Below are 9,791 nucleotides of genomic sequence, written 5' to 3'. Positions count from 1 at the left end.
TTTGACAATATAACTAACTGTCACTTCTACCTTGTTTAATATGCCTTGTATTAAACAATTTTTATTGAGCGTTTGAGGCCGTTAAAAATTATTGTGGAAAAAAACACTAGTTTATAAATGGCAGAAGTTATAGCTACTATTTCGGAGATCACCACATCTAATCATCAGATTTCCTCATCGTCACTGCGATTCGACACAGCGACCCTAGCCTACAAAACCAGTGGTCTACCCACTGGGCTAAGCTCGCCTTATAAACTGTTGTTGCTTTTGGTTTAATATGATTTATTAAGCCAAAAATAACAAAAAAACCAAATTTGAATAAACGTTTATAATTTTATTCGTTTGCTGAAAACTTTAAACAAAATAATAAGGATTGGCAGAGCCTTGCGGGCATATATGTAATACTTCTATATTGGCAGTAAGCTAACTTCTCAATGTGTAAGCATTCCGAAATCAAAGCGAGACAGTCTAGTACCGTTTTTGTCAATGTTTTGTGTACTTGAGTGCCGTTTTTGTATATGTGTTGTGTACATGTTTATTTATAAACGTATGTGTTCCTTTGCTTTCGTACGTGTTTATTGATATATCTGTACAGTAGTGTTTTCGGACGGTACTAGCTCTTACTGCCTATATAGGAGTATTACATATATGCTTGCGGGAATGAAAATGTAAACGCACTGTACATATTATATTTAGAGCTAGTTTCTCAATGTCTGGTTACCGTACCGGTTCTGAGCGTATTGAAAGTTGGTTTATGCTTCCGTTTTGAATCACAGCGAACTGGGTCAAAGCACTTTTTGTGTTGGTATAAACAAGGTAATATACAGGTGATGTCAGTAAACCACGTAACTGTAAATTGTGACTTTATTGGCTGCCTTATTTTCAGTGATGCCCTTTTACCTACATACAATTCACTTTAAATACAAAATGGGAGCAAATTATACTGCTTCTAATATTTTCTAATAAACGTATGCGTTGGGACTACTCTTTTCTTGTTGACAATTTGAATAATTTGAATGCATGCCCCTTTTTGTGTAAATGATGCTATTATCTTTAACTGTATTTTTTGTTTTTGTGTTTGTTTGTTATTTTTATAATAATTTGTTACACTCCGGCTCACACCTCATCAATCAACTGGATGAAAGAATTTCTGGCTTTGTTTCTACAATCAATATTTTGTATAACATGGCGTCGTAAGAATCAGTTTGTGGTTCCAGCCATCTTTTGGGGTATTATCATTGTATAGGCTCACAAGTATGGAGAGCGCCATTTTGTTTGTTTGTTTACATTTGAAAACAGCTGAGATCACCTGATTTTCAATTCTCTCATTCTCCGCACAGAGTTACATTCAAGTTTCAGAAAAAACTTTAAAATGTAAATTGAGAAATATTTTAGAAAAATGTGTTTTTATTCATTTGAATTGATTAAATAAGAAATTAAAAATGCATGCCAAGTCTTGCATTTCCAATAATAACGACAAATGTGTATGTTCCAGGCAATACTTTAAAATATTTTTGAAACTTATCGTTTGCGCTAAAATACAACAATGTGTGTAAAATTCGTTGTCATTGTTTCTGTTTTGAATACCATATTCGTGCCTGCCGGTGAAAGAAATAGGTAAATTTGCATTTATTTTTAAGAAAACATATAAATTAAAATATATTTCTTTCCAGAGCGACATACGGACAAGTAAGGTGATAAATTTGTATGATGAATACCGCCGACAATCTTTTGCATCAAAATTTCTATTCTAATTTGCATTTGAATTATGATGTCAACAGGGATGCTTTGGAACGTATTTTTCGAAGGCAAATTTTTTATAAATCTTGAGATTGTTGATTTATTTTAGAATTAAAAAAGCTAGTTTGTATAAAAAAATATATTTAGACCAGAAGTATGTAAACTACTTTTATTACGAATTGAAACGGTTTCAATGAATATGGTTACCATTAATAGTAGTATGACAGTTAGATATAATGCATATGTGACAAGAAAGATAGAATACAAGATTGCGCCGTCCTGGAGGCGCTGACATATCTGTACAAAAAGTAAACAAAGTCGAATTGGATGTTGTAAGAAAATATGAGAACAGCCAATTTTCTTAATAATAAATTTTTCGAAGGGAACGTGTTTTAATTGTGCCAAATTCTAATAGCCTCATTCATAAAAACTAAAGTAACTTTAAAAAAGGTTTATAGACTGAAAAATATTTGCAAACGGTAATTTAAAATGCTTTTTAAAATTTTTATTTTTTATGAATAAGACGATAAAAATATATGATTTAAAATAACTTTTAACAAGGAAAACACGAAAAAGGCTGATTTTTGCGGAAGTACGTATTAGTGAATTGCAGTACATTTAAAGTTTCTGAGGTTTCGTTTACTTTTAGATTAGAATTGTCAAAATTGAGAAATTCAAAGTTGCAGTACAATAATCATAGAAAAGAAGATTGCGCCCTGAACGTTCTGGTATCTTTTTTGGTTTCGGTTTGACAGCCAGCTGCTGTGATGATGTGGAAATTTACCACAATGAAGAAAAATAGATGATTAGTTCCTGCCGGCGATCAAGTCATTTCAACCACAAAATACTATTATATGCAAGAACCATTCACTAAAATTGTAACTAACTTTTTATTATTTATTAATTCCTTTTTGATATACAGCAATAGCAAGATGGAAAAAAATTAAAAACCAAAATTAGAAATATTTTTATGAATGTAGTTATAAAAGTTCACAGAGGAAACGCCGGAAAGCAATGTATTGGCAACGACATAAAATGTATGGCAATTTAGATGTCAACTGAATAATAACTACGATAAAAAAGCAAGCAAAAAGAAAAGTGTGCGAAGGAGGAAATCTTTTCAATTTGAACAAAAAAAGCTTTAAATGCCGTCAACGGTCAACAAATTTGTTATAAAATATTTTGATTTTTACCATGATAAAAACATTACAAGGTAAAATCATTGAGAGACAGTCTGACGTTTGCCAGCAATATAATTTTAAAATTCGAACTCAAGCTCACACACAGATTCTCATTTTTAATCTCAAACAACAATTGTGAACAATCATGATAAAAAAATAGGAAGGTAGAACCGCTGAGAGGAATTTTTCAAATTCTTGACGTTTGCAAGCAATTTAATTTTGAAATTTTACACGAAATCACACACACATTCTCATTTTCAATCTCAAACAACAACTTCGAACAATTCCTTTTTTTTTACTCTCAATTTTATATGATTTTAAAATGTTGGCGAACTTCAAAAATAAAAAATCATGACCGACGAATTGAGAGAATGGTTTTACTTTCTAATGTTTTTATCATGATTGAAACTCAGTCAAATGAGTATTAAGGAAAAGAAAAAGTTTAGAATAATAAACAGAAAAAGAGATGGGTGCAGAAAAAATTAAGTTAAATGTTATACCAAAATTCTTAAAAAGTAAACAAATCTATTTTTTTAATGTTACTGTATAGAGAGAGCTCTTTAAATCTATTTTTTTTCTATTCCGCTGTTAGAAAGAGAATAGACAAAAAGAAGCAAAGGATTCCATACTTGTAAGTATATATGATGCAAGAATGATAGAATACAAGATTGCGCCAATCGAGCTGAGAGCAACTGGCCGTGACGTCAAAATATACCAGAATGTGAGAGTAAGACGAACTCGACAAGAAAAAGAAGAAGCATCGAACAAAAGGCAGTATTGCCAAGTTTTGAATTTGAAAAGGCACCAAATTTTTATTGGTGTATTTTGTGGACTTTATATGAATACATAATTTTATTGTAAGGATGCCGATTCAAATTAATAAAAATCAATGTTTCTTGCACAACGGTCGATTTCTTCCGGCATGATTGAAGGTGCTGCACATATTTCGTTGTCGCTTATGATTGTCACTCAAGAATGATAGAATACAAGATTGCGCCAATGAGAGACGATTTTTGAGCGTATTTTTTGCGTGACGTCATCTTGGTGCAATTGCGAGAGAGAAACGCCAAAACGCATATAAAAATATGTAAACAATGCAGAAAAATTTGTTAATTTTAATATTATATGGCCCAATTTTGCAGGAATCAATAAATATACTAAATATATAATAAGATTGATTAATTAGGTACACCTAGCAATAATTTTGGACATGTAGCCCTTTAGGTAGGTACGATTTTTAGCACATGAAAAAATGGATGTATTAACAGTGTTTGCAGTTTCATGTAGACCAAAAGGAAGGTTAGCAGCAAAGTGAATTTTTGGACTCGCCATTGTAAAAAGCCATGCAGAGTGCGTATTTATATTTGTGTACAGTAGCCAACCACCATAAACTCCACAGCTGTTGACTCAACAGCTTCTGTTCTGTGCATTGCTTTTTATTTTCTTTTCGCAGGTTCATATTTTCTCGCTATAATGTTTCTCTGATATGCATGTAATAAAAAGAAAACTGTTCAATAAACCAATATTGTTAGTGCTGTATTTTAAAAACTTACAATTTTGCTTCCAACTCTTCAACTTCCTGCAAACTGCTGTCATGATAAAATACTTTACGAGGTGTTGAAGTCGTGGGAATATCGGTAAGGTTTGCTTCCGTAAGGCTATTTTCCTTATTATTCACACTTTCATCAGATATATTTGCATCAACAGTATCACTCGCAATGGCTATAAAAACTTTATATACATAAATGCAAATTGTTACTCTGCTCAAGTAACTTGCTGACAATTCTTTTGTTTTCCCTGTGCTGAGCTCTTTCCGCACGCTGGGAATCCCCCAGATTTCTTCGTAAATGGTAGGCACCGCACCACGTTTTAAACGACGAAGTTTTGCAAAACCTAAGGCATTTACAAAAACAATATTAAATGCAATTAATATGAAAATACACAATATGTTACCCATTTCACTAGTAAAGTGCTTCTTGCACACATAGCTCGGTTTGGTGTTTAATGCATCTCCTCGCCGGCAGAACTGCCTCCACTTTTTCGCCAGATTTGCGTCCGTAGGAAATGAAAAAAAACTTATATCGCACGCTTTCCTTTTGTTTTCACTACTACACTTTGCCACGGCACACTTCATTTTGCTTTGTAATGTCTCAATAATTGCTTAAAATAACGCAGAAATATTAACGCACAAATATTAAAGTTGTTCTTTGGTTTTTTCGTATGCTCACAATCAACAATTGCACCAAGATGACGTCACGCACACAGCTGATTCTGTAAAAATCACAAAAAGCGGATTAGCGGTACCGCGATTGGAGCAATCTCTATTTCTCTCAATCGTGATTGTCACTGTGCCATGATTTTGTTTAAATTTTTGTAAAATTGCTTAGCACACTTACGATTGCTATACATTTTGCTTCCATTTTTTTAAGATTTTCTAATTTGAAGTCTTCAAACTAAAAACAAAAGCACCAAAAACGCACCAAGCACAAAACTCAAAAATTTTCGCGTTTTGAATACCCACTAAATTTGGTGCGAAAGCATCAAGTTGGCAACAGTGAATGTAAACAAAAGTAAATTATGACGTCAGCGATTGGGTGGATGCTGTCAAATCGACGAAGAGAGGGTTAGCGGTCCGCGAATGGCGCGACCTTTATTTTCTGCATCGTGTATACGATGGCTACTATATAGCTGTTTAATAAAAAAAAAAAAAAATGTTTCTACTATTTTCAGTTGCTGAAAAGTTGAAATAAAATTTAAATTCGAGTTTAATTATTGATCTAATTTCTAATATTCATTAGCGTAGTTTTCAGTCATACTCGCGCCTTGCGGGGATGCATATTTAAACGGACGGTGCATATTATATTTAGTTCCAATAGCCAATAGCCGTCTGTTGAATCTTTTGTGTTTATGATTTGTGAAAGTTGCAAGTTTAATGCATTTGCGCTTGGAAATTTGTTCGTAAGTATGCATTTTTTAAGCGCATTGGTTCTTGGACTATATACATAAAAAGTAAGCTTAGGCCAGGTGCTAAGAAGAAATTCTTCGTCGTGCGTTTTGTGTACAAAAACAATCGGTTTTGTTTTCCTTTAAGATTGATTAATAGATTTTTACGATTGGCGCTTACAAAGTATGTTAGTCTTTGGTCGAGATTCTCCTCTGATTTGTGGTGTGCGCCTTGATGTTGTCACATAAAGGGGAGAGACAAACAGTTTTACGCCTACTCCGAAGGGCGATTGTATTTTTTATGAGAAGCTGTTTTTCGTGGCAGAAATACACTCAGAGGTTTGCCATTGCCGGCCGAGGAGCGACCGCTTTTAGAAACAACTTTTTTATGTTGTATTTTTTTTTAGGTTGGTCGTAAACTGGGCTAAAACCCAGGCTCTACGGAATGTTAGCTCGCACTGCTAACCACGATACCACAGCGGCCTGAATGACGTACGGAAGGCTATATTTGAAGATTTTTCATTTTAATTCTATTGTTAATAACAAAATAATTTCAATTAGTCTAATACCATTTTCCCACGGCATCCTGAATTACTTTGTTCGCTCCCCCAATTACGATCGTGAATTACCCCATTCGCACGGGCACATTCTTAATTCGATTTGACAGTTCTCTGTCTCTGTTTTGTTTTTTTGTTTTTCTTCGCTGCAAAATTGATACAAAATGTAGGTTCTTCCTAAAAATTTATAAGTTTTCGTAATAAATTAGGGATATACACATTTTTTAACTTTACTTTTCGTACTCAGGAAAAATGCAAGTTTTGATTTGTGAGCTAGTTTCGATAAATATCCGATAAAAATTAGAGACGGTACCGATTTGTTCGTAATTCGCATGGTTATTTGATCTGAATTACCAACAAATGAGGTAATTCGCTCTCAAAAATTTTGTATGGCGAATTACGTAATTCGAAGGGTAATTGGAGTGCGAATTACGAATGAGAGAGTGAGCTACGTAATTCTCAAAAATTTTCTATGGCGAATTACGTAATTCGAAGGGTAATTGGAGTGCGAATTACGAATGAGAGAGTGAACTACGTAATTCGGGTGCCGTGGGAAAACCGTATAAAAGGGCGTGGCTATATGCCGAAATATGGTACAAAACTTGAGATTGATCTTAAAGTAGCTATACATCAAAAACGAATCAATTGATTGTAATACACACAGATGTATGTATTTTTTATTTTTTGATTGTGAAATGTTCATTTTTGTTCTTCATTAATAAAGTTAGTCACTTATCCTACAAATATTATAATTGTGAATTTGGATATTTGTGGCTCAATCACGTGCAAACTGCAGAACGGATTTGCATGAAATTTTGCAAACAAATAGTTTATGACCTGGATTACAAAATAAGAAATATAGTATATATGCCTGAGCAGAGCTATTTTTGGCAATGGCCAACGCAGGCGCCGCGAACCAAGTGGGCATTTTATAGTATATTTGTATGTATATAAACCAAAACCTGCGACTTTTGTGAGCAACTTTTTCGTAGAAATCCTTATTTTCAATATCGTCGTTTAAAGTACAAAACCGCATATCGTCAATCTGCAAAACCGCGTAACTGGCATTGGCTGCCAAAAATTGGATTTGCTCACACAGGCTCTTGGCTCAATCCTTATCCTTTCGTCCTGAAATATACTACCCAGAAATGCGATTGATTTATAAAAAAGAGAACCATTTTTAAATATGAGTGTTTTTACTCTCTAGAAAATAATTTACATAATTCATATATGCGGTTTTGCATTTTGCTGATACGCGGTTTTGCATTTTGTTGATACGCGATATATGTACATATATTTGCATATGAACTAAATCGGACGATAATTAAGCTTTTGGGAAATAATATGTAAATACATGTATACAAACAACATACTTTGGTTCTGCGAAATCTTAGTACTGCAAAAATTACACTTTAATTTTCCCAGATCAAATGTTTTTTTTTTTAAGAAATAGCACTAGATATACGGCAAAATCAACTTTTTTTCTGGGTATTGGACCATTTTTCGAAGTTAGTCACCGAAATCGAGATATGCCCCTACAAAGTTCGAAGTTGGATATTTGGTAAAAAAATATTTTTAATTCTTGTATGTAAACAACTACAAAAGTAAGAATATGGACGTGGTCCGCCTTTTGCTCTTATTTAAACGGTATATAACTTTTTTTGTGCAAACTTATATTACAAGTTCCTTATAGCACTTAAAAATCAGTTCAAAATTTTTTGAAAACTGACTTTTTGAGCAAATGGCGGACCACGCCCATATTTTTACTTTTTTAGTTGTTTACATACAATAATTAAAAATACTTTTTTGCCAAAAGTCCAATTTCGAACTTCGAAGGCCCATATCTCGATTTCGGGGGCTAACTTCGAGAAACGGAGAAATGCCTTGTTTAATTATGACTCAATCTGTTAAAAAAAAGTTGGTTTCGTCGAATACCAAGCCATGATCGGCACAGTGTAATTATTCAAATCGATTCGGTAGTTTTTGGTCAAAGCCTTAAAATACTTACATACATTTTGTATATGTGAAAGGGAAAATTAAAAGGGGCCCACGGGTCGAAAAATCCATTACTGGTAGTTAACGATTTTAATATGTAGTAGATGCTGCACTCTTAAAAGTACACGAACGCGCAGATAAAAATGAGCAATTTTGGGTTATTAGGTATTGCTTTAGGGGCCGCCTCTACAATTTTTATTAGTACCTTTTCCAAAGCTGGACTTATGCTCAGCTACAGCCAGACATGTAAGTGTGTTAAGTTTGAATTGTGTGCAAGCAGCGCAATAAGTCGATTGTCCGACTCTACATTTGATTTCAACTACTTTAAAATGCATTTGGATAAAAGCACTTCAAATTCAGTGTGTTTCTTTTGAATACGCTTTCGTTCTGCACTTCACAGATGCTTCCAAGGCGCATCAATATAAGGTGGTGTTGATTGAACAGCTGATTGTATATTTTTAATTCTACACTAGTACAGGAGAATGTCATTCAAGACAAAATGGCGCAACTTTAGGATGTCAACAAAACGAATTGACGAAAATTATCTCCTACCCCCTTTCGTTTTGACATTCTGATGCACCAAAAAGCAATAACAAAATACATGGAACTTTTACTTATGCAATTTCCACCACCTTGTATGGATGTGCCTTGGATGCTTCCAAGTACGGTTGCCAGACGTACTGATTTTATCAGTACAGGACTGATTTTTCAACTCTTGTACTGATTTTATTCATTTCTTCAATCAGTACGCTAATGTCCTGATTTTTCAAAATTTGTACTGATTTGTACTGAAATTGATTTGAAAAAAGTTTCATTTAATTTGAATAAAGTTTCATTGAATCTGAAAAAGTTCTCATTTAATTTGAATAAAGTTTCACTGAATCTGAAAAAGGTTTCATTTAATTTGAAAAAGGTTTCGCTTAACATGAAAAAGGTTTCATTTAATTTGAAAATGGATTCGCTTAATTTGAAAATGGTTTCATTTAAACTGAAAATGCTATATATAGCATTTTCAGTTTAAATGAAACTTTTTTCAAATTAAATGAAACTTTTTCAGGTTAAGCGAAGCCTTTTTCAAATTAATTGAAACCTTTTTCAGATGAAGCGAAACCTTTTTCAAATTAAATGAAACCGTTTTCGGATTCAATGAAACTTTATTCAAACCAAATGAAACTTTTTTCAAATGAAATGAAACTTTATTCAAATTAAGTATTAAACATTTTTAAATTAAGGAACAGGAAATCAACTTAACTTATTAAGAGCCGTTTGCACCATGTCTGGCTAACACTAAAGGCTCTGTTATTCATACTTGGCATTGCTTGAGAGCAGTGTTGCCGCGAATCATTTTTAGTGGTAGCCAAATTCCTTTTAAAAA

Source organism: Rhagoletis pomonella, unplaced genomic scaffold (assembly GCF_013731165.1).
Source record: "Rhagoletis pomonella isolate Grant_MI unplaced genomic scaffold, Rhpom_1.0 Rhpom_scaffold_00003, whole genome shotgun sequence".
Classification (NCBI taxonomy): domain Eukaryota; kingdom Metazoa; phylum Arthropoda; class Insecta; order Diptera; family Tephritidae; genus Rhagoletis; species Rhagoletis pomonella.
The sequence above is the reverse complement of the archived record's forward strand: the minus strand, read 5'-3'. Positions refer to the sequence as shown.